This window comes from Felis catus, chromosome B1 (genome assembly GCF_018350175.1).
Source record: "Felis catus isolate Fca126 chromosome B1, F.catus_Fca126_mat1.0, whole genome shotgun sequence".
NCBI classification, from domain to species: domain Eukaryota; kingdom Metazoa; phylum Chordata; class Mammalia; order Carnivora; family Felidae; genus Felis; species Felis catus.
The window spans coordinates 18,095,362-18,122,505 of record NC_058371.1 but is presented as its reverse complement, the minus strand read 5'-3'; the positions used below and the strand labels follow the sequence as shown (position 1 = coordinate 18,122,505).

Below are 27,144 nucleotides of genomic sequence, written 5' to 3'. Positions count from 1 at the left end.
TAAAATTATGTGTGATTCCCTGAACATGTTGTTAGCCTCTGCCTAGGACAGTCCTCTCCCACTGGTTAATTCACTTTAACACTTAACTCCTGCTCTCTTCTCTGCATAACCTACTCTGATGTACCCCTCACAGACCAAAATTAGGGGCTTCTCTTTTACACTTGACAAACATTGTGTGCATAGGTCAGTCTCAGCACTTACAGGGAGTCAATCATTTGTCTGCTCCTCTCCTATCTAATTGGAGTGCCTCTGGGACGGGACTGTGTCACTCCCTTCAATACTTTCAACAACTTAACACAGTACCTGGAAAGCTAGGTATATTGAAAATTGTATGTATGGATTATTAATTGTGTCACATTCATTTTTGTGCTCTGATATGCCTAAAAATTGCATAAACAGAGATGGGAGATCGGGAATCTTTTTCGAACTGCAAGGTTTAAACACTAAAAGGGCCATTAGCATCAATTTGGTTTCACTTAGCACTGATACCTCTATTTTTACTTAATGTTAAATATATATATGTATATATATGTGTGTGTGTGTATATATATGTGTGTATATACATATATATATATATATATATATATATATATATATATATATATAGCTTACCAAAATTGTTCAGTTATAGAAAATGGATATGGAACAGACCCTATGGGTTTGGAAATACAACAGTAATAGCACATACCCAGAGATAATAAGATTTTGTTTATCTCTTTTTCATAGGCTGAAGTTAAAGTATTCTTTCTGGGTCATTCTGCCATGAATTCTGAGGCATTATCGCTCCTTGAGTTGAATAGAAGAACTTTCCCTCTGATTACAGGAACAAAATTTTTTCTAAAAAAAAAAACAACAAAAATAACAGTTAAGCATTTGTAGAAGGGTGGCTATGCTCTCAGATATTTAGAAAAAACATTGAGAAAATAAATACAAATTATTCTTGGTAGATAGAATTCTTCTGGATTTTGAACATTTTAAATGGGATTTTCTTTGATCATTTCAACAAGATTTTATTCCTCCCCTCCCCAAGTATTATATTACCCCCTCTGAAATACCCTCATGAAGTTTATAAAATTCTCACATTAGTTACTTGAACTTCAGAAAATAACATCTGGTCTGTAAACTATGAATAGTACAAACATATTGTCAAGAGCAGAATGCAGACTTCTATTTTAAAATTGGATTGAATATGAATATACTATATAAGAAAGTATAATACTCCACATAATAACTTCATGGTAGAAGTGAGCTATATAGATTTCCTTCTAGAAGGATATAAGTAAAGTCATTGGCCAAAAAATAACAAAAAACATTTTCTCCGCATAGGACCCCTATATCATTTTGGCCTGTACCTAAACAGTCTTCATAAATTCTCTATTAAAAATGATTAATCAAAATAATTCTTTGATCCTGAGAAAAGTCAGTCTGTCGAATCTGTTATTTTCTCAGACTTTGTAGATAGTAAAATAATAATCCTAATTTAATAATCCTAATAATAATCCTAATTTAATCCTTTTCGCCTTAAATGAAAGGTTAACACCGGCAATACATTTTGTTGTTTGCTTCTTTCTGAGACTGTTTTTAAGTTTTAGAAATAATTTGCTTTCAGTAAACCCAAAAGAGATGCTATGTCATTATAATAACATTACATTTTTATAGTATTAATGTGAAGGCAATATTATTCCAATTACTACATATAATATTTTAATATGCTGCTCTTTGCTGAGAATGGTTCAGATTTTCTTATAATTATGTTGGATATCTTCTGGCTGCCCCTCCATACCACACTCCACCCAGTTCTACCTGCTTTCTGCCCCTAGGAGTTCCAGAAATACAAATTAAATCAGTGAGTTTGCTTTTTGACTTCTGGTTGACCTTGTCTGACTGGAGACATCAGAAAGAAATTATGATGGAAGGGAACTGAGGTGTGGCTCTTTGTTCCTCGGGCTTTCTCCCTGCCAGGTGTGTGTAGGCTGACTTTGTATGTCCAAGAAGGACCCCATCTCTTCTCAGGCATCCCTCTCCTTACAGGAGTCTCTCCAGATTGTGGACACAATGTCTCCTATTTGCCCCTTCCGACCTAGCCCAGAAACAACTCCCTGTGACTAGCCTCAGCTGTTGCAAGATGCTTCTTGCTTTCCCTAAACCCTGCCTACAGCTCTGTAAATTCTCTGTTAAACTCTTCTCAAAATGCCCAACTGGAGTGAGCTGTTTCCAGACAGGACTCAGACTGGTATATCCACTATTTTTGCATATGGTCCACTGAGATTCAGTCCTTTAATTTCTATGGAGATGTATTAGTGTTCACACATATGGTATCTGAATAGAATATCAATAGAAAAATAATAAATAGAATAAATTAGAATAGCTGAATATTCATGGTACAAGTAACAATGAGAAATAGCCATACAAAATGGACTATCTGTTGTAGGTTTTGTAGTCTATAAACTTTATTCAGAAGCAGAGTATCTCATTCAGAGTCACATTTCTCATTTTTAGAACACAATCATAATTAGCTTGTCTCTGTGTTTGCCCTACCTAAGACATTTTATAAACTACAAATTGGAATGCAAGAACTTAAAAGCACAGTAACAGCAAAATTTAGCGACACATGACAGCCGAACAGTAAGAGAGGTGACAGAAAATATAAATAGAAGACACAAGCCTTAAAAAACATAGCTGTCTAAAGCAAAAGGAAAAGCAAACATTTCTAGACACCTTGATAGACACTGGAAGGATCATCGTCCTCTAACTCAAAGGATAAACTCACGTCCATATCGACGACCCCAGGCTACATTACATTGTGCCTGAGAACACAGGCACACAATGCATGTTAGAAAAAAACCATGATGATTCACTACGCTTTTTCTGTAATTGGAATTATTTCATTTTCTGGGGAATAAGAAACTTACATCAGAATTTACACACACCTATGCAAACCTCACATAAAAGACTGAACAGCATGAACTTAATTCTACGCTATTTTCATTTATTCTTTGATTTACAACTTCTATGTATTCATCTACTTCTATCTTGAATTTTTTTTTTTTACCATTTCAGTATATATAAATGTGATCTTTCCAACATTTGGGTTTCTTAGTTTCTTAACTTGTTCTTCAAGAATAAAGTCCTCCGACCTCATTCAGCCCTGTGCTAGATCTCACGATTACCGTTATGTGCAAACACCATTATTTCTATTTCATAAATTAATGTTCCACGACCATCACCTCTTATCTTTCCAGCTCCGTCAATCTACAAGAGAGAGGCTAAAGAAGCTAAATTCCATGACCAGTCATTATAATCTCTCCCTAGAATACATGTTCCTCCCTTTCCTTTTTCTCCGTGGTGGACTGAATAATGGCTCCACGAAAGAGCTCCATATCCTGATTCCTGAACCTGTGAACGGTACTTCAACTGACATAAACAAATAGATGTGGGACATGTGATTACACTAAGAATTGAGATGGAGAGATTATTCTGGCTTTTCCGTGTGTATTCTAAGTGCAGTCACATGTATCTTTCTAAGAGGGAGTCAGAAGAGTTGACACACCCAAGAGGAAAAGGCAATGTGACCACATGGCAGACTTTGGAGTCATGCAGCCACAAGAAGCCAAAGAATGCTGGCAGTCACTAGAATCTGGAAGAGGCGAGAAATGAATTTACCTCTATAAAAAGTGTGGCTCTGTTGACACACTGATTTCAGCCCAATGATACTGATTTGGACTTAGAACTGTGGGAGAAGTTCCTGTGTTTTACATCACCATATTGGTAGTAATTTGGTTGGAACTACAACCCGGTTAAGTCCAACCGCTGTTTTATTCTACACATCGCCTCCGTGTAACTGAGAATCATTGGGTAAAAGTGGCAACCACACTGGTGACAGTTTAAATTTAGACACACTCATATCCTGTCCAGTCACTGAGTAGGTCCTCGGTGTTTCCACCAATCATATTATACTTGCTCGTCTGTCCCAACATCTAGATGAGTTGCATGCCTTCTGTCTCCCCAGTCTTGAACACTGCCGCCCCATGTGCGCTCTCAGCTAAAGATCTTCTTACTTCATTGAGAAAATTCAAACTAGAAGAAAGTGTCTCCAGATTCTTACTGTGACCTTATAATGTAAGGTTGGACGGGGTTTTTTTGTTTGTTTGTTTGTTTTTTCCTTTCTTGTAAATGCAAGTGCCTGGCTTAGGCTTAAGCTTTGATTACAAAGGCCTCCATTTAAAATTTTTTTTAATGTTTGTTTATTTCTGAGAGAGTCAGAGTGTGAGCCAAGAAGGGGCAGAGAGAGAGAGACACACACACACAGAATTGCAAGCAGGTTCCAGGCTCTGAGCTGTCAGCACAGAACCCGACGCGGGGCTCCACCCCACGAATTGTGAAGTCATGCCCTGTGCTGAAGTTTGGCACTTAACCAACTGTGTCCCCCAGGTGCCTCTTTTTTTAGAAAGACATCCATTTCAACGACTTCTATCTCAAGTTAATGCATTGCTAGCCATGTAACTAGACAAAGAGCCACATCACCTACTGCACTGAGGCTCCTTTGATTTAGAAATCTTGACTGCTTTCCATAACTGACCATTTGGACTTCTTGTCTTTTCTCTTTCTTGCACTTTACATTTCTATTCTTGGGTTTTAAATTCACCAGTAAGGAGATGAGCTTGCAAAACCCTATGCCCCCAGCCTGTGCTGCAAGAAAAGCACAACTCTTTGGCCCATGCATGCACTCTTTTGTGTTTGCACTGTCTCCGTGTACCTGTGGCTTTACTGTGTGGCCCTGGGTGTTGCTGTTTAATTTCCATGTCTTGTAAGTAACAGATTTTTTCCCCAAAGTTTCCTGAGGGCATCAGAATTTTCCTGAGGGCATCCTACAATCATAATAAGAACCAGAAGACCCAGTCTCATCATGACATTGGTTATTGGTAGGCTGAGGTTAGCCCAAAACACACACCACCTCATCTTCTTCTACCCACAAACTTTGTCCTCCTGCCTGAAACCATAGATAACATCATACATATTCTAAGTGCAACTCTTAAACTTCTGTACCAGGGCCTATCCTCGTTTGTCTATTTCAGAAAAATAATTCTATCCTATCATCAGTCTTTTCTTCTCTAGAAAAGTGTTACCATTACTACCGTTATTTCACCAATCTTTAAAATTCTTTGCATCCATTTATCCTTTAGCACAACTCCTCCAAGAATTATCTGTTTTCATCACTCAAGTTCCCCTTATTCTCTGTTAACATGTTTGACTCCAGCTTTCAGCTCATCCATTCCTTTAAAACTGCTTTGCTAAAGGTCACCAGTGACCTTTGTATTGTTAAATCCAGTAGTCAATGTTCTGTCTTCATATTTCTCAGCTTATCATTCATATTTGACATAGTTGTATACTTTTTTGTCCATAACTTATTTTTCCAACTTGGCTTCCAGAATATTCCATTCTCTTTGGTTTTCCTTCAATCCCATTCATTCTTCTTCTTGTTGTTGGAATATCTTAAATCCTCTATTCTTTATATACTTTGAGTCTCTTCATAATCTTTCCAGTCTCATGCCTTTGAATGCCATCTATAGGCCAGCGACCCAAAGTCACTTCCACAGTCGAGACCATGCTCCTGAACTTGGGTCTTACATACCTAACTCCCTCCTTGATATCCCCATTTGGATTACTTGATAGTCCTGCCAAACTCAATGATTTCTAAAATTAAATTCTTGATCTCCACCCCCCTCAAATGTGATCAAGCTGCATCCCTCCCTATCAAAGTAGATAACTTTCCCCTTGGATCTATCCCCTTGCTCAAGTCAAGAATATTAGAATCCTTGATTTCTTTCTGTCTTTCGTATCCCACAATGATATATCACGCTGGCTTCACAATATACCCTTAAACCATGCCTTTACTTTCTTTCTACCTCCTTTAAGCTATCATCCTCTTTGCTTGACTTCAGTGGCCTCCTAATGGGTTTCCCTGTGACTATGCTCTTCCCCATCGCATCTGTTCTCAACACACAAGCCAGTGTTCCTTTTGAATGTAGGCCAGAAAATGTCGTTCTGCTCAAAATTCTTCTAATTTAACTTAGAGTGAATGTCTAAAATCTTGCATTGACCTACAAGGTCCTACATGATGAAGTTCCTCTATTACATGCCAGGCACATCTCTGCCCTGGGGCCTTTGCACTGACCATTCCTTCTCGATGTAATTCTACCTAATGAACTCTCATGGCTAAATTCCTCATGCCGTCTATGTAATTTCACTTAAAATCCTTCTCAATAAGGCTTACCTTGACCCCCTCATAAAAAGTGCATCATCACTGGGCTCTTAATTCTCCTTGCCCTCTTAAATTTTTCTTTTTATTTACCAAAGTACTTACCACCTTCAAACATACTATACAGTTTGCTTATTTTTATGTATATAATTTATTGTCTGTCTCCCCCTTCTGGGATGTAAACTTTTCAAAGGTGGTATCTTCATTTTGTTCACTGATATAAGTACTTAATTATATGGCACATAGTAGGTGCTAAAACCTTTATGACATTGTAAGAGTCAGTTAACAGTTGTTTAAGAGTATAAAATTTTTATCATGAGAGATATAATGAGTATAAATTAATATTATAATTTTAATTATGTTACTCTCTGAAGCTAATATTAAGAATTCTCATCTCTTCAAATATTTTAAATTTGAACAAAACACAGTATTATCATAGTCTGATAATTTATTATTTTGGCCTGGAAATTTACTGGTTTTATTTTGGAATTTGTCTTAGAAATTCTACTGAAAAATGGGGCAAATTCTTAATCAAAAAATCCATAATTGCCATACTCAAAGGATTATGTAATATTAATCAATTTGGTCCTATATATACTTGTATTTATACAAATAACCTACACAATTCATAGAATGTTAGAGAAGCAGAATAAACGACTAATGTTTACTGAGTATCTAGCTTCTGTCTTTAAGATATTGTGCATCCTAATTCCACTATTAAAACACAGTTCATGTTTCTCAGCACTGTGATACGTAATTTACATGTGCTGTTTCAATGAATTATCTCAATACTTCTAAGTTAATAAAGTTATATGCATTTTATAGGTAAGAATACTAAGGTGAGGACAATTGGAGTCATTGGCTCCAAGTGGCACGAATAGAAGATGTCAGAACAGAGAGACGTAGGGGTCCATGATCTCAAAGTCCATGTGATGGCTACCATGCTGTGAGAGGTAACTGTGCTAATTTATGTAGGAAGCTAGATTCAAATACCATTTTTAACTTAGGGGTATTCCTTTAAAAAAAATGCAAGTTCTCACAATGAATGGAACACAGTTCCATAGCAGCTGTTTTTGATATCCATTCCAGAAATTTATGCATTCTGAGCATAATTTGTTCTCAGCTTTGAAGACACCTTTGGCTGCTCTTCATCTAGAACTTCGGCTTCACTTTTATCACATGATGTAATAAAGTGCAGATGTAAAAGACATGTTGTTCTTTTACAGTGTATAGGAGACTGACCACTAATGTTGGCCCTTCCTAGAGGAAGGGCTACACACACACACACACACACACACACACACACACACACTCACGCACACAGCTTTTCCAAAAGTAGAGAAAATCTCATGTTATCTGTATTAATATAGGTTAAAATAGAAAGCAGTAAAAAAGTCTAGTCATATTCACACATTCCTAGGCCACCCCTAGGAATGAAACATTTAAATGAAAGGAATCTACAGTTTACCCTCACTATTTTAAAATGTCGCTGAGGAGGTCTCCAAGCAAATATGCTTTGTGGTGGGTGAATTGTTATGAAAAATATGAAGGGATAATTCTCACATTTTAGGATGTTGAGACTGGGTATATAACCTCTGGCTGCAGTTTCAGAGCCTTAGAAGACCTACAGGATGACAATCTGGCTCTGTTCAAATGAAGTTCCTGGATTTTATTTGTAGTTACTTAAATGTGAATAATTCATTATACATATTTACTTCGAAGTTAACGAAGAAGGATTGCAGTTCAAATGAAGAAAACATTATCTTTTCCCCAATGTATCTGGTAACTAAAAAATCTGTCTAAAATTATTCTTTAAAATAAAGTTTAGTGATTCTCAGCAATAGATGAAAGAAATTAAGAAAGGGAATAACTTAAATAATAGTAAAAATGAGAAATATAAAGTAATATTTTAGAGGCTATTTATATTATTCAAACCCAGTGAAACAGACCCCAGAATTTAAAAAAAAAATGTGTGATTTTGATATTCATTTTAACATTTTAATTCCAGTATAGTTAACATACAGTGTTAAATTAGTTTCATGGGTAATAAAGAGATTCAGCAATTCTATATCTTACTCAGTGCTCATCATAAGTGTATTCTTAATCCCTATCACCTATTTCACCCGTCCTCCCAGCCCCCTTCCCTCCATAACCATCAGTTTGTTGTCTATAGTTAAAAGTCTGAGTTTTTGGTTTGTCTCTTTTTTCTTCATTTGTTTTGTTGCTTAAATTCCACCTATGAATGAAATCATACGGTATTTATCTTTCTCTGACTGACTTATTTCACTTAGCATTATGCTCTCTAGATCTATACATGCTGTTGCAAATGGCAAGATTTATTTTTTATGGCTGAGTAAAATTCTATTGTGTATAAATACCACATCTTTAGCCATTCCTCTATCTGTGGACACTTGGGATGTTTCCATATCTTGGCTATTGTAAATAATGCTGCAATAAACACAGGGATGCATATATCCTTTTGAATGAATGTTTTCGAATTTGTTGGGTAAATACCGAACAATTAATGGATAGAACAATTAATGGATCATATGATAATTTTATTTTTAGTTTTTGAGGAATTTCCATACTGTCTTCCATAGTGGCTGCACCAGTTTTCATTCCCATCAACAGTGTCACCAACATTTGGTGTTTCTTACGTTTTTGATTTTAGTCATTCTGACAGGTGTGAGATGATATCTCGTTGTGGATTTGTTTTGCCTTTCCTTGATAATGAGTAGTGTTGAACATCTTTTAATGTATCTGTTGGCTGTCTGTATGTCTTCTTTAGAGAAATGTCTGTTCATGTCTTCTGACCTTTTTGATTGGGTTATTTCCTTTTTGATGATGAGTTGTATCAATTCTTTATATATTTTGGCTACTAACCCTTTATCAGATATGTCATTTGTAAATACCTTCTCCCATTCAGTATATTGTCTTTTAGTTTTGTTTGTTTCTTTTGCTATGCAGAAGTTTTGTTTTTTTGTTTTTTGTTATTTTTTTAATTGTGATGTAGTCTCAATAGTTTATTTTTGTTATTTCCCTTGCCTCAGGAGACATAGCTAGAAAAATGTTGCTAAGGCCATTGTCAGAGAAATTACTGCCTATGCTCTCTTCTACGGTTTTTATGATTTCAGTTCTAACATTTAGGTCTTTAATCCATTTTGAGTTTATTTTTGTATATAGTGTAAGAAAGTGGCCCAGTTCATTCTTTTGCATGTAACAGTCCAGTTTTCCCAGGACCAACTATTGAAGAGACTGTTTTACCCTTGTCTTTTTCCCTCTTGCCTCCTTTGTTGAAGATTAATTGACCATATAATTGTGGACTTATTTCTGGGCTCTCTGTTCTCTTCCATCGATCTCTGTGGGGTTTTTTTGGTTTGTTTTTGTTTTTGTTTTTTGTTATTCCTAGGTATTTTTATTATTTTGGGTATAATCATAAATGGGATTGTATTTTTCATTTCTCTTGCTGCTACTTCATTATTAGTGTACAGAAGTGCAATGGATTTCTGTACATGGGTTTTGTATTATGTGACTTTACTGAATTCATTTATCAGTTCTAGGGTTTTTTTGGTGAAATCTTAGGGTCTTATGTATACAGTGTCATGTCATCTGCAAATAGTGAAAGTTTTACTTCTTCCTTACCAGTTTGGATGCCTTTTATTCCCTTTTCTTGCCTGACTGCTATGTCTAGGACTTCCAGTACTATATTGAATAAAGGTGTTGAGAGTGGACATCCATGTGTTGTGGACATCCTGATCTTAGGGGGAAAGCTCTTGGTTTTTCACCACTGAGTATGATGTAGGCTGTGGGTTTTTCAGAAATAGCCTTTATTATGTTGAGATGTGTTTCCTCTATCCCTCTTTTGAGGATTTTTATCATGAATGGATATTATATTTTGTCAAATGCTTTTTTTTACATCTATTGCTATAATCATATTGTTTTTATCCTTCCTCTTGCTGATGTGATGTATCACACTGATTGATTTGCAAATATTGAACCATCCTTGCATTCCAGGAATAAATCCCCCTTAATTGTGGTAAGTGATTTTTTAAATATTGTTGGATTCAATTTGCTAACATTTTGTTGAGGATTTATTCATCTGTGTTCATCAGAATTGGCATGTAGTTCTCTTTTTTGTTGTGTCTTTATCTGGTTTTGGTATCAGGGTGATTGATGCAGCATTCATAGAATGAATTAGAGGTTTTCTTCCTGTTCTGTTTCTTGGAATAGTTTAGGAAAAATATACATTAACTCTTATTTAAATGTTTGGTAGAATTTGGGACACCTGGCTGGCTCAGTTAAGCATCCAACAGCTGGTTAAGCATCCAACTCTTGGTTTCAGCTCAGGTCATGATCTCACAGTTCATGAGTTCAAGCCCCACATCAAGCTCTGCACTGACAGTGATTCTCTATCTCCCTGTCTCTCTCTGCCCCTCCCCTGCTCATTCTCTCATTCTCTCTCTCTCTCTCTCTCTCTCTCTCTCCTTCAAAATAAATAAACTTAAAAAAACCTGTTTGGTAGAATTCACCTGTGAAGCCATCTGGTCCTGTACTTTTATTTGTTGAGAGTTTTTGATTACTGATTCATTTTCTTTGCTGGTGATCGGTTCAAATTTTCTCTTCCTGCTTCAGTTTTGGTAGGTTATACATTTCTAGGAATTTACCATTTCTTCTTCTTGTCCAATTTGTTGGCATATCGTTTTTTATAATCTCTTAAAATTGTATTTCTGTGCTTTTGGTTATTTCTCTTTTCTCATTTGTGATTTTATTTGAGCCCTCCCCTCTCACCTTTTGTTGAGTCTGGTTAAAGATCAGTTTTGTTGATCTTCCTCTCCAGCTCCTGGTTTCACTGATCTGATCTATTGTGTTTTAGTTTTCATTTCATTTATTTTTGCTCAAATCTTTATCCTTCCTTCTACCAGCTTTGGATTTTGTTTGTTCTTCTATTTCTAGCTCTTTAAGTGTAATAATAGGTTGTTTGAGATTCTTCTTCTTTTTGTAGACCTGTATTGCTATTGGACTGTTTTTTTCATTTTCATTTGTTTCCATGTATTTTTAAATTTCTACTTTGATTTCTTGGTTTATCCATTTACTGTTTAGTAGCATGTTATTTAACCTCCATGTATTTGTGTTTTTTCCAGATTTTTTTTCTTGTGATTGATTTCTAGTTTCATAGCATTGTGGTCAGAAAAGATTTATGGAATGACTTTGATCTTTTTGAATTTGTTGAGATTTGTTCTATAGGCTAACATGTGATCTATTCTGCAGAATGGTCCATATGCACTTGAAAAGACTGTGTATTCTTCTTTTTTAGGATGTAATGTTCTGAATATATCTGTTAAATCCATCTGATGTAATGTATCACTCAAAGCCACTGTCTGCTTGATGATCTTCTGTTTCAATAATCTGTCCATTAATGTAAGTGAGATATTCAAGTGTCCTGCTATTGTAGTATTAATATTAATTCCATTATGTTCATTATTTGTTAACTAATTTAAGTATTTGTGTGCTTTCATGTTGGGTACATAAATATTTACAATTGTTGTATCTTGCTGGATTTTCCTCTGAATAATTATATAGTGTCCTTATTTGCCTCTTGTTACAGTCTTTGTTTTAAACTCTAGTTTGATATAAGAATTGCTACTCTAGGTTTCTTTTCACTTCTATTTACATGATACATGCTTACAGTGTTCAGGTTGTTTTCTGGGTTATCTGCACTGATTTGAATGATTTTTATCCATGGGACGAGTTGAGCTCACAGTCCTCCTACTCTTCCATATTCCCCAGAAGTCCTCTGTTCTATTTTTAAAGCAGCTTTACTGAGATAAAGTTCATATCCCATAAAATACATCCATCTCAGGTGTACAGTGAATGGCTTTTAGTATGTTTGCAGGGTTGGGCATCCATCACCATAAACGATTTTAGAACATTTTCATCACCCCTAAAAGAAACCACATAGCCTTAATCTATCATACCTCCCCCCAACCATTGCATCCCCTGCTATCCTAAGCTACAATTAACCTACCCTCATTCTGTAGATTTGTGGATTCTAGACATTTTATATAAATGGAATCATAGGTGATGTGATCTTTTCTGGTTGGCATTTCACTAAGCACGTTTTCAAGGTTCATCCATGTTTTAACATATTAGAACTCGTCCCTTTTTATTGCCAAATAATATTCCTTCATGTTGATTTACTACATTTTATTTATCCATTGATCAGGATATTTGTCTTCTTCCTACTTTTTACCATGATAGATGTGCTACTATGAACACTGTATACACATTTTTGAATGGCCATGTTTTCATTTCTCTTGGATATGGACCTAAGAGTGGGGTTTCTGGGCCATATGGTAACTCTATATTCAGCCTTTTGAGGAATTGCCAGACACCTTCACTATGTAGCGGCACAATTTTACATTCCACAAGCAATGTATCAGAGTGCACTTTCTCCACATCCTTGTCAACACTTACTACTATCTCTTTTTTAGTGTAGCCATTCTAGTGCATATAAATGGCGTTTTATGATGATGTTGACTTTCATTCCCCTGATAGCTAGTACTGTTTAACATCTTCTCATTTGCTTATTGGCCGTTTGTGCATCTTCTTTGGGGGGATTTTCTATTCAAATTCTTAACTCCTATTTTAATTGTATTAATTGCCTTTCTGTTATTGAGGGGTTATAAGCATTCTTTATATATTTTAGACACAAGTCTCTTAGATATATAATATGTAAATATGATTTCCATTCTATGGGCTGTCTTTGTACTTTCTCAATGGTATCCATTGATGTACAAAAGTATTTAATTTTATGAAGCCAATTCATTCTTTCTTTTGTCATTTGTGCTTAGAGAAGATTTTGTCTAACCCAACATCTGGAAATTTACTTGTATGTTTTCTTCTAGGTGTTTTATACTTTTTAGCTCTTAGGTTTATGTCTGTGATCCACTTTGAGTTGATGTTTGTGTGTGGTGTGAGGGAGAAATCCAACTTCATTATTTTGCATGTGAGTATCCAGGTGTCTCAACACTGTTTGCTGAAAAGATAGTTCTTCTGCAGGTTGTCTTGGCATTTCAATGAAAATCGTACACGTGGAAGTCTACTTCTAGACTCTAACTTCTATTCCGTCGACCTAAATGTCTATCCTAATAACAGTGCCATGTTATCTTGATTACTGTGATTTTGCAGTAATTTCTGAAGTAAGGAAGTGGAAGTATTCCAACTTTGTTTTTTTTTTAAATGGTTTGGCTATGCTGTGTCCTGGCATTTCCATATAAATTGTAGGTTGTTTTAAATATAACCTCTGTTTTAAATATTCCTCTTCCAGGAATTAGTATATTCCCTGGGTATAGTTTGCCTTCAGCTTTAAAGCCACTTCATGTGGAGTCTTGTTTGTTTGGGGTTTTTTTTGTTGTTCTTAATTTTGTTGATATCCCCAAGACCACCTATCAAAGAGTGAAGAAAACGTTAGGAGATAAACTACTATTTTATGATTCTTTCCTTAAATTTTTTTTTTCATTTCATTCTCTCCTCTTTCTCTGAAATTTGTGGCCTGGAGTTGTCCCATTTTGTTTAATTCTTACCAGTTTTGTTTTCCCTGAGTTTTAAAGTTTTGTTAATTATTTATTGGAGTTGGGAAATTCTGTATCTACTGTCATGGTAACTTCTCCCTGGAAGTTTGAAGCACAAATTTAAAGCAGAATATTTTGGCTAGTATTTGCAGAAATGTTTAGATTTTTTTTATATGGAAAGCAAAAGCATAGGCTTTTTTCCCCCTCCCAGTAGAAGACAATCTGATAGGAAGAACTTGGTGGCAGAGTTCTTCACTAGTGATTGACATAGGGCCCATCCAGGTTGTGCCACTGACTCTGCCACTGTGTCCCTAGGAACAGAGACATCTACTTTCTAAATACACTGTTTCAGCATCTGTTATATTCCCAGCATTTTATCACTGGGGATTCCTTGTTAAAGTAAAGCAAATTTGAACCCTCAAGGAGCTTGCAATCCAAAGAATTGAACATTCCTATAAAATAGAAATTAAAATGTAGAGTTTCACTGTTTCTAAATCGGCCTTGAGCTCACTTTCCCAACTTAAAAGGAGAGGCTTGATTAAATGGCTGAATGGTACAATACCATTAGCTTTAATATTCTTAGATCCTCAAGGACAAGAATCAGAACAAACAAGCTACTGATGAGAAAACAAAAACCAAACAACAGAAAAATAAAACCTCTCCATCATGGAGAACTTAGCTAAAGAAAACATAGAGTTGATAGGTTTGCACTTAAAACACTTCAAAAAGAATGGGAATCCTGTCAGCGTATTATGTGTCCATACTTTACTAAATTGTTAAGTCCTTAAGTTACTGAATAGGACAGTAGAAACTCTGATGTCCTTGGGCTCTATACTGCGTGGTCTCTTGGCAACTTATTTGAAGGAACTTTTCATTGCTTCATCCGTGTACTAAATTTTTCAGTTTAAAAATTACCAAGCTTGATCCTGTATTCTGTAATTTTCAGTTCTGTAATCACAAACAGAAAATATTACAGTGGTTTAATGTGACAGGTAGACAAATAGTGAAAGGGATTTTATTAAATCTTCTTCTAATTCAGGGACAAAGAGCACATTAAGAATCATTGTTCTTGTTCCCAAATTTTCTCATGCCCAAATGGCTGATCATTGAATTCCAAGAGGAGAGGGATGGGAGATTTGACTGGGGCCCCCTTCTTTTCCCTGTGCAAAAGCTACAGCTAAAAAAATGTAAAGAGATTTGAACACTCAGCAAGGATATCAGGAGCCTGTTCAAACCTTGTTTCTGAAGCTTCTTCACCTTCAAATGATTTATGTATCCCACACACAGTTCATTAGAGCTTCTCTTAAGGATGAAGAGAAATAGCAAATAACAGTAACTACTCTCTATAACCAGAAACTCTCAACTCTTTTCAGGAAGTAGTACACAGGGAATGAAGTATTAGCTACATAGGCCTAGCTTGCTGGTCTCAAGTCCTATGCATATGAGTTAAATACCAAGATGCTTTTCTATAGAAGCTAATAACCAATTTATTCTTGTGTGTGTATACACACACACACACACACACACACACACACACACACAATTTATTCACTATAATATTGCTAGCAGAAGACTGGAAATAACTCTGATATCAATCAATAGAGAAAACATTAAATTATGTTGTAGCCATACAATGAAATTCTATGCAGCTGATTAAAAAAGTTGAAACCTGTGTGTGTGTGTGTGTGTGTGTGTGTGTGTGTGATCAAGGCAATTGTGAGTTTGAATTTAAAGAATGTCTAAGACATTTCCTGTATGAGCAAAGAAAATATTTTATAAATTTCCTAAAGTAACATAAACTACCCTCCATTGTGGGTAGTGACTCCTGAGCTTTGGACCAGTATTTCAGTTCTTTGTTAGTATGCCCATCTCTTGGACACTCGATCTTTGTTCCCAACTCCTCCTTATCTGAGGCAGCACTGTAACTGGGGAAGTGATGTTCAGAGCTTCAGGAGACAGCACTAATTCTAAATTCAGTTTCCGGAAGTAAAATGGATTTAAAAGGTTGGCGTCATTATTGGTAATTCCCAGGTTGGCCCAGCTGGCTCTGAAACCCCTAGGACTGGCCTGTATCTGAAAAGTCTGCTGACACACAAGCATTGCCATCACCGCTCACCTTTGCTGAGTTCCTGTCCTGTACCAGCTGCTTTTTTTAAACTTTTTTTAGTTTATTTATTTGAGAGAGAGAGAGAGAGAGTGAGAGAGTGGAAGGGGCAGAGAGAAGGAAAGAGAGAATGCCAAGCAGGCTCCACACTGCCAGCACAGAGCCCGATACAGGGCTTGAGCCCATGAACCACCAGACCATGACTTGAGCCGAAACCAAGAGTTGGATGCTTAACCACCCAGGTGCCCCTTAAAAAAATTTTTTTAAGTTTATTTATTTGAGACAGAGAGAGGTACCAGTTGCTTTATATTCATTAATTCGTTTATCTCTCACCATAACCGCATGAGGTAGGTGCTGTTATTGTCCTCATGTTAAAGATAAGATTTAGGAAAAGTAGGTGACTTATTCAGGAATACACAGCCAATAAGGGGTTGAGCCAGAACTGAAATACAGGCGCTCTGACTCCAGAAACCTTGCATCGTTCACGAGCTGAAGATTCTGTCCAAAGCTCAGTTTCAGCCCAGGATGGTACTATTCAAAGGTGCTCGTGGTTTAAAGAAATCTAGGCTTTCACTGGCCCAGATCCTTGCTCCAGCATGGTGTGGCGATACAACAACCTGGCACAGGAATTTGGCTTAGAAATGCCTTTCACTCTAGGTAGCACTCTCTGGCTTCCACTGAATGGTTTTGAGCTGGCCTACTTTGAAATGTTTCACTAAAGCATCATTAAATGATTGCACGCAGTCATATACTCTGGGCACCTAACAGCAGCGAAAACACACCCACCTGCAAACATTTCAAAAGGCTTCATGATTACTTTTTCTGCATCCTCACCACTAGCCAAAAAAGTGATTCACTGTTTGCCACAAAAGACTCATGCTCTTCTCGGCCCTCTGCTCAGACTCATCCAGTGCCCGTCTAAATGTCACCCATCCTTCACGGCTCAAAAAGTACACAAGCTTTCGCAGTGTTCCTAAGTAGAAATGACAGTTCTGTATTTTCGTTGTGACATTTGTCATTCATTACCCTCTTCATCTCAGAGCTATTTTATCCCTTCTTTATTTCTCACCCCTGGCCATAAATGCATGTTTTTCATACCAGATTTAGTCTTCTTTACCCCACAGTGCCTTGTCCATAGTAGAAATTCAGCAAACTTTTTTTTTTTTTAATAAAGAATGAATGAGTGTGTTGAGGTGCCATGATACAGGGCAATGCCAGCAAATTTTGAGGGAGAGATTCATAGAAGGAAGCGTTCATGTAACAATTGACAAGTTTGGCATTGTGTCCATAAAGCAAGTGCTATTACTCAGAGAACATGATATTTTCATGCAGCATCACGAAACGCATATGCAACTCCCCTAACAGATCTTTGTAGAACCCAACTGTCGTACTCCATTCTGATAGAGGTGTACAGGGATATGACAAAAAAGACAATGAAATCACCATGGGATATTTAGGATAAAATACCTGCCTTCGCTCGTGGACGTGCTTTGGAAGTTACATAGGGAAGGGAACACAGAGAGGAGATTCCTCCACTAATTTCACTTTCTATTTTGAGAGACCGTTCCCAGATGTTCTTTCCTATCAGAGGCTTTGGTAAATCCTACTTAGAGCATATGGTGGAATAATTTAACTCTGACTTAAGGGGTATCCCAGTATCTCTAAGCCTTACGTGGACTCCTTCATAGTTGCGGGAGATGGTGCAGATTGGGCGGTCATTTAGGACTTCAGCCTCTCAGCGCTCATTAATTGTTCTCTAGTATCTGAACCTCAGCCTCCTTTTTCTGAACACGTGAACCTTGAATGACCACAGGCAATAGCTCCTTCGGCACAGACATTGTGTAGAAGTCTGTAAAGCAGAATATAAGTGTGTATATTTATAATTGGGGATGACCTCTTCTCGCCCCTATGCAGAGCATGTATTTCCTGACACTGAGGTAGCAGAAGGCCAAGATACTTATCAAAGACTGCTTGGTGGCTTTCAAATTGGACGAAGGGAAGAGAAGTGATGTATATGAGTGTCCTCAAAGTGTTGGGAAAGTTGACTGCGACATTGTTGCTGCCCTGAGAGAGCACTTCCCCAGTGAGTTCTCTGGCTTCATTTCTGCTTCCACAGCTATAGTCCCACTGACAGACTAACTTCTGCTCTTCTAGACCGACCACTCTCTTCCCACTGGTACATCCTTTCCATAAATGATACTGACACTATTTTGATATCCCAGTTGCCATGGTTGGGGGAGACCTCCTCATGGAGCGCTCTACATAATGTCACCTTCCTGGTCAGGAACGCTGGCTGCCCCAGAACGCTACAGAATCTGTCTGCCATGGAGTGCCCAATTATCTCCCCTTCTTTTGCCTTTTTGGGTAATAGTGTGCCACTCAGTGTCAAACAAGTCTATTTTTACAACTCCCTTAAATTTTTACTATGAGTTTCAACTTCTTTTCTTCCTTCATACGCTTCTCCGGGTCTGAAATAAATTATTCTCCTTTGTTTGCTCAGAAGCTTCCTTTTCCTTCTTCAGAGAGCTCTCAGAATCTCCATTCTTAAGCTCTCCCAATTAAAGAAAGCAATTTTTCTTTTCTTCATTTTTTTCTAGCAGCTAATTTCCATATTGCAAATAATCATTCAGGTCTGAAATATACATACAAAACTTTTCTAATTTGTGCCCTTGCTGGGATGTCCATATTTCGACAGACAAGAGACAATAAAAGATTTCAAATATATCAAATTTTGCATAAAATTCTTAGCTCTTTGTCTGGACACTCTGTGTTGGTTCACTCAAACTCTTTGGGAAAGAAGGTTAAGAAGCTAAAAGCTACACTTTCCACCCTTTTCTGAATGCCAGGATTCTGGACTGATGTAATCATGAGAAATTTGAAAGGGCGAGGTGAACAGAGTCCATCTTCCTGAAGGTTTTGGATGGTGCTTCCAGCAAGTTCATGGAAATATGAAGTCCCTCCAGCACCAGCCAGTGTCGGGATTTTGGGCATTAAGAGGCAGTGATGACAGAGGGATCAGTTTTAGCTTCTTCCAGCAAACTTCCAGGTGACCTCAGAGATCAGAGTTGTATTTTCTCTTCACTGTGTGTTGTTTTGTGTATTTCCAAGAGGTAAGCCTGGACTTACCCTTTAACATACCTTCCAAACATCAAACTTACCGTATTAGCTGCCTTTCTGCTTCACATATCTGGAGTTGTTTCTGGTTCGGGCAGCAAACCCTGCCTGACACATTTTGCCCATGCTTATGTAGAAAATAGGAACTCCAGAGGCCTCCAGGCCAGTCTCCCCTATAAGGCCTCTACCGTCTCAGCAATTTCAGCTCGTCGCACCATACAGTGTGATCAGGACACCAGTCAGACCCTGTCACCCTCTTCCGTGTTTCTTCGCTTTGAGTGTGTCCTCTCCTGTAACCATGTCCCACACCCTTCTTCTCATCTCCTCCCTGACCCCATTCTTGCGCCCCAGGCTTCAGTGTCCTCCGTAGCTTCCTTCAGCCACTGGAGCCAAGCTAACTATTTCTCCTGCAACCTGTACACCTCTCTGTTGCTGAACTTGTTGCCTCACATTCGGGCTTCCGGCTCGTCTTCTCGAGAGTTAGTTCCTTGAACTCTGGCACCTTTACGCCGTTTGCTCTCAATCATCTCAGAAACAAAAAAATAATTACTCAATAAAATTTTGAATGAGTAAATGGAAATGATCCATGGCTGCCCATTGACTTTATATTATTCCCGTCTCCTTCATATTTGATAGACTCTGCAGCTGCGTGTAAATAATAGCGGCTGGTGGATGACAGTGGGTCCGGCGATGAATGCAGTAGAGCATTAAGACTTCTCACCCTCCTAAATTGCATTTACGTATGTTTTATGGCTGTTTTCAAGCTGATTTACCCCATCCAACGTGTTTACATTTGAATAGGGTCTGATGTGTGGCTTAAATGCTCGGAGGGGAAATGGCCAATCTGTTTAGCTTATTTGATATAGATAACTGCGTGTGAGTCCTTCAAACAAATAACTGGGGGATGATCATTTAAATACTCACGGTAAGTGAAACATTCTCCTGAGAGGCTTTTCCATTCTGTGCTTGAACGCAGAAGCATCCATATTTGTTTCTTCATGTGTGTGAAGAACGTGCTCTTGGGCTCACTACCTGGGGCAAAATTACAGCAGATGGCAATTATACCGCTTCAGAAAACTGGTATTGCTTTTTATTGGGATTAATATATGAATGCAGCATGGGAATTTTATCACGTAGCTTCTGTTAATACTGAAATGTGCTGCTAAATTTCAGCATAAAATTTTACTTTCTACTAACTTTCTCCTTCTATCTGATCATTTTCCTTTAAAGCACCACATATGCACTGATGGAAATGCCAAAGCAAAGAATGTATAAAAGTTAATTTGTCTTTGTTTTAATAGAATTGGAGAGAATTTAGTTTTTGACAGCATTTACTTTTAACTTTTTAAAAAAAAAGTAGGATCTTTTTATTAGAAGGCATGTTATTCCAAAGAAACATTAAGTAATTTTTAACTGAAAATTATAGCCACTATTTCAGGCTTTTATGTTTTCTTTATATCACACCCAAAGTCAAAAGTCAGTAATGAGTACAAAATATTTATTGGAAATGAAAGTATAAAATAGGGCCATAATGGAATACTGACAGATTTTATATTGTTTTCATAACCATTGCTAAGCTCCCTGAAGAAATATATATTCCCTCCAGGAGAAAACACACACTAACTGTGTTTTTGTAAATGTGTTATTTTCACATGAAGTGCATTCCAAGCTGTTTTTACCAACCAGAAACCTTTGCATCTTTGACAGTGAAGGTTAGAATTGGCCCAGAATTGGCCCAGTTATTAGACAGTAATCCCAGTGTCACCATTAGCTTGCACAGGGAATCTTGGTGCTTTTATGTTAACTAAACATCTACTAACTATAGAAGTTTCTTTTATGATTTTAATATTAAGTGAATTGAAAATACTTTATATTGATTTAAATTTAAACATTTAAAAGGCTCATCGTTGTTGTGGCTACTCTGAAGGAATAAGATGAATTTTCACACAAAATTTAATTGGTTTGGATGTCAAGACTAATGACCTATGTAGCAACAGGGTCAAAAGCTTTACTTTTCACATAATGAGACATTTTGGGGAAAGCAAGGAGAACTTCCCAAGTAGGCCCCCAAATAACTAAGGAGAGCAAGAAAAGGGAGATGGGTTAGGGTTATTTATTTATTCATTCATTCATTCACACACACACACACACACACACACACACACTCGGGTGATTAGAGTGTGCACTGAGGTGGAGATTGCCTAGTGTGCTATGAACTTCCTGTTGTTGCCAAAGAAGAGAGCACCCAGATTTTCTTATCAGTTTGCCCATAGGAGGGAGATATAGGGTGGAGGGAGAGGTTAGGCTTAAAAGTTGCCAGCAAAGAATCTTTAACACAGTCGTGCCTGGGACTGTCTCCATTTACTTATACCAAGCTCCCTTGGGGAGTTCACAATGGTTTGCATCATACAACCTGACCAGCATGGCACCATGAACATGAGCTTGGGATATAGACATGCTGAATCCACCTATTAGCTGTTGCTTTTTTGTTTTATTTTGTTTTGCTGGTCACATGACTGTAACGAACAGTAAATGAAAATAAATGAATGCACAGCGTCAGAGGCACAATAGTCCATAAGAGTAACTATTACTGTGTTCTGCCTGAGGTTTACTCCAACGTTGAATGCTCTGGCGTTTATGGCAATTTGGGTGCTCTTGTCACAAAGCAGATACAAATAAATTTTAATCTCTGCCAGAGATCAACAAAGTTGGATACTGGTGAAAATGGTAAGGACAGATTTTAATCGGCAATAACTACTTGAACTACTGCCATAGGGGAAAGAGTCCAGCGCGAACGAAACTCAAGTTTGATTTGCATGGAGGCAAACGGGTGTTTTAGAGGGAAAGTGAGGGAATAAGAAGGGTGACGTGGAGTTTTAGCAGAGTGAGAGAAGCAAGCAATTCTAAAAAGCAGGAAGGGGGACTCATCCGGGTTTGTTAACGGGCACTTATCAAAGTTGGGCTCCTACCCTCCCCCAGGGACAGGGAAACAAGAGCCCTATCTTCAGGTGCTGGCTGGAGCAAACAGTAAATTCTTTCGGCAGCCTTGGATTTTCCCTGGCAGGTACTTCAAGGGGGGCTGGAGTCATCCTAGGGATGTGGCCTCTAGCCGTTAGAGGTAATGTTAGTGTTAGTTCCACTCCTCATAGGACAAGATTGAGGCCTAGTGGAGAACAGGGTTGAAAGGATCCTGCCTAAGTTTGGTCAAGGAGAGAATCTTTGTCACCTGAAAAAGGAATATTAGAGAAATGGTTCTTGCAAGTTTTATATGAAATTTAAAAACTGTTAAAATTGTTTGCCAACATAAAGTTTAAAAGTCTTGTTTAGAGGTAAAAATCTCAGCATATGGAGTCATTCCCATTAATATGAGGTTGAAAACATGCATGAGATTTCTTTGTTTTGAGAAAGTTTTATGAAGGCAATTATATCATCTTTATTTTGAAGTGATGATAGATTGACAGGAAGTTGCCACGAAACGTACAGGAGGTACGCAGTCCCCCCCCCCCCCCCCCCGTGGTGACATCTGACACAATTACGGCACAATATCAAACCCAGGAAACTGATACTGGCCCAATCCACAGAGCTTATTTCAAAGTTGTGAGTTTTATTCTTGTGTGTAGGAAAGTTAGCATTCTAATTCCACAGTGATAGGCTGCCTCTAAAATGCAGGACCCATTGGCCATACCACACTTGGGCATGTACCGATGACTGAGCCTGATTTTAGTACCTTTAATTCTGCCATTGCTGTACCCTAGGCTCAACCTTCTCTCTCATCCTTTTGTCTCATTTTGCTTTCATATTTATTTTGACAAAATTTCAGACACTTATAAAAGTTGTAAGAATTGCACAAGGAATTCCCATATACCTTTAACCCTGGTTCCTCAAACATTCATACGTTACCACTTTTGCTTTATCTGTCCCTCCTTCTACCTCTTCTTCTATCTGCACGCGCGCGCGCGCGCACACACACACACACACACACACACACACACATACATTTTACTCATGTCCTCCTAAATACGTTAGTGTTTATTTCAAAGCAAGGACATTATTTTTTTTCTAATCCCAAACACAACTGTCAAAACCAGGAACTGAACACTGACGCAGGATTATACGCTTTACAGACCTTGTTGAGATTTTGCCAATGTCCCAGTATCCTATACAGCACGTACATTCAGGTGCCATGTTTCTTTGGTTTCCTTTAATCTTGAACACTTCCGTTTTCCTTTGTCTTCTGTGACATTGACAGTTTTGAAGAGTACAGGCCAGTTATTTGGTAGAATATCTGTCAATTTAGGTATGCCTTCTATTTGCTCATGATTAGATTCAGGTTATGCATTTTTAGCAAAACATACCACGTAAGTAATAGTATGTTCTTCTCAATGCTTCATATCAGGGAGGTAAAAGAAGTTTATTTGTTCCCTTATGGGTTATATTAATTTTGATCATGTGGTCAAGGTTGTTTAGAGAACTCTATTCAATTTAGTTACTATTTTCTTGTTTGTATTTATTAGGCTTGTGAGGACATAACCTGTCTCTCCTCCTCTTCCCTCAATCCTTCAAATTTCAACTCAAATAGTCCTTTCTCTACCTGACTTAGCCTCCGCTATATACCTAAATTACTAAGCACTTAACTTTATTATGCTGTTTGTTTTATTGAAAAGTAATTTTTTTGCCTTTAGTAACTAGTAGTTTAGAAATCTTAGTCATCAGAGACATGATTTTACTCATCATTGCATATTCTAGAAAAACAGGGTTTCAACCAGTATTAATTGAGCAAGTTGGTAAATGAACTGGTGAATTCCAGGAGGCAGAATTAAGTATTATTAATTAATTAATAATTAAGAGGTATTATCTTTTCCATTTTATAAAGAATACCGAAGGTCAGCACAGTATGATTAAATTAGGAAAGCAAGCTCTTAACAGAGCTGTTCATTATGTAACCATGGGTATTATTGAGCTCATTTCCTTTGATTCTGAGAGGCTACTTTAATTTACTGTATCCAAAGAGCCAAAAAGGCAACAGACTTTTTTTTTTTACATCTAGGTTCATAATCCCAGATTGTGGCTGTTGATCATACACAGGGTATAAGTTAGCCAGTGCAAGGGTAACGCTATGAAACAAGCTACACACAACTTAGTGGCCTGCAGTGGTGATCACTTCTCTCTCACATGTTTGTGGGGTATCTGGAAGTCAACCCACCTAGACTGAGTTCAGCTCAGCACTGAATCCAACTCGTTCAGTTGGGTTCAGTGACGCTCGATTTAGCTTGCATTCTCCTTGGCCCAGCAGACTCTCCCAAACCAGAAGAATTGGGGCTGGCCATAACATGCAATGTTTCCCGAGGCTCATGTGCAGAAAAACGCACCGTAAATGACTTCCCTCTACTGACCCTTTGCCAAAGCCACTTGTAGAGCCACGCCTAGCTTCATTACAGCAGACACATACACTAGGTCTCTAGTCAGATGGCAGGAGGTGTGGATCCAAGAGGGGCAAAACTTTAAGAGGAATAATGAGAACAATAGTGCAATTACCAAAGGAATACAAACCTAGGGATGGCTATAAGCAAGCTTTGTGTTGAGGAGGCAAGAAGATGGCAAATCATGTGAGAGATCCCCCTGAATGCCTGTGTGCAAGCATGCTTCCCTGTGTTCTAGCTGAGTCCATGTTCACACTTAGATTTAGAGGTCTTGGATTTCCTGGTGACTACACATGTGTGCAACCTAAGGCTTTAGACATTTTGATGTTGACCATATGCCCACCTTAATTTACAGAGTTGTAGTGAGGATAAAAAGTCACACAGGAGAGAAAACTGAAAAGTTACAAGTACTGTCCCAATGTCTTACTGTTATTACTACTCTTTTGCTCTTCAGATATAAATTGCTCTCCAGACAGTATGATGATACCCATTTCCAGAAGAGTAGAAGTTACTCCCTGAGTGGAGACCCATCAAGGTTTATTGGACAGAAATAAATTAATTCTTCCACTTACGGAATTCCAAGAAAGAACACAGAAAATGCTCTGGATGTCAGGTAATTTTTCAACAATTATAAAAGAGAAAAATGAAGAAACTTCCAAAAGCAAAGCATCTTTCCCTGTAGTTTCCATTTCTAAACAATATTTAAAGCTGAATTCTTAAACATATATTTGCTGAGTGCTCTTTGGAAAACAAATTGTATCTCTATAAACCATGCAATCAAATAAAAAGCATGATATACTCGGGTAAAGTTCACTAAGGGTCTCTGCCTGCTTCACAAAGAGCAGACAAAAAAGTATTTTCCTCAGGTTCACTCTGCTTCGATCATTGAAGCCGTAACTACAGAAGTCATGGGTCTGCTTTCATGGTTCTGTGGGTCTTTTTGGCAACAGAAAACAAATGTTTAAGTCTGGAATATGAGAATGCAAAATCACTGCTTTGTTCTGTCATCCAGTCATGACCGGTCTTTACATCAAAACAAAAGATACAACCAAACAATCATTTGCCAGGTTTGCTTTATCAAGAAAAAAATAAAGAACAGCCATTCTTAGTTTTAAACAGAGAATGTGTAAAGAAACTAGTTACTCTGATAGATAAAAGGAAAAAGATTACATGGAGCCACATGGATGCCTCTATAGATCACAAACTCGAGAAATGTGTTTACTACCTTCATAATCTCATTTACCCCCAAATAAAAATGTGTACATTCCAGAGCCTTCAAATTACAGATTTGTTTTCTGTAGTGCCAACATTCCATTCTACTTATTAGCAGCCATCCTTTTTCTTAGCTAGTTTCCTTGTTCTCTTCTCAGTGGAGTGACCATGTAAAGGATAAAAGGCTCAGAGTTTCTAAGCAGCTTCTCTGAATAGACTGGTCTCCGGCAGAACTAAATGTGCCTAAATTTGACATTCACAGACACTATTTTTGAATAGCTCTCTTAATTCTCCTCTCCCTCTCAAACTTAAATGTTTTCAATAGGTACCATAATCACATGTTCAAGACTGGCTTGAAACATTTTCCTAGATTTCATTTTGGTGATTTGCATTTTACAACAAATATATCTTACACAAATATAATGCCTACAGAGCGTGAAGCATGCCAGTCCTTCCCTATTACATCTCAGACTTCTCACCTGTCTGAAAGTCAATATTAATACCAATCATGTTAAGGACATACTATAGTTCTCCTCCAAAGGCAAACACACCTCTGGGGAAAATGCGGAATGGAGAACAATCTGTGTGTTTGCTGTTGTAGAGAATGAAATACCTGGGCTTGTAGAGCTACCTTAGATCTCAGAAAGCTTGTCTTTCTTTCTTCGTCTTTTAAGTTCCATGTCATTTGCAACTCTGGTCTTTCAGATGACAGGCTTTGCAGGAGTAACAAGAATGCCATAAGGCTTTGTTTAAGAACTAAGTTTTGCACTGACACTTTATCTTCGTCCGTCCGTCCTTCCTTCCTCCCTTCCTTCCTTCCTTCCTCCCTCCCTCCCTCCCTCCCTCCCTCCTTCCCTCCCTCCCTCCCTCCCTGTTTCTTTTCCTCCTATATTTAATTATAAGATTTGTTTTACCATATCATTGATTTGTTATATTCCTTGTTGAGTTTATTTTTGGTTTACAAAGAGATTTTAAATTTCTCATCACAAAATAAGGGAGAGAGGGAGGGAGGGAGAGAGAATGAATCTTGAGTGTTCATCTAAGTCATTTTCCAGGATGGTATTACATGATTTCATTTTGTCTGTTCACATTGCCCTTTCTGTGTAGCATCTTTAAAATAGCCGTGTATTTCTTGTTTGCTGGTATAATTCTTACAAAGTCAATCTACATGTAGTATGGATTTTATTTCAAAGTTTCGGATATTATAATCACGTTTTCAAATGTAAAAACTGTAGGCATACTATTTCCTTTATTGTAAAAAACAAAATTTGCCATTTTAACCATTTTTAAGTGCCTACGGTTCAGGAGTGTTCAGTATATTCATATGGTTGTGAAAGAGATCTCCAGAACTTTTTCATCTTGCCAACTCTATACCCATTAGACAATTCCTCTTTTCCCTCTCCCTGTAGCCCCGGGTAACCACCATGTTATTTTCTGTTTCTAAGAATTCGACTCCTTTAAATA

The 27,144-nt window shown here is 37.6% G+C and overlaps 1 long non-coding RNA gene across 1 annotated transcript in view; it reads left to right on the top strand.

Annotated features, from left to right (window-relative positions):
* Window positions 1–27,144, top strand: part of LOC123384776 — a 112,322-nt gene that overhangs the window by 10,881 nt on the left and 74,297 nt on the right. The window contains exon 2 of the long non-coding RNA XR_006596303.1: window positions 24,923–25,081. This is a non-coding gene — a long non-coding RNA (uncharacterized LOC123384776). The remainder of the gene's footprint in view (window positions 1–24,922; window positions 25,082–27,144) is intronic.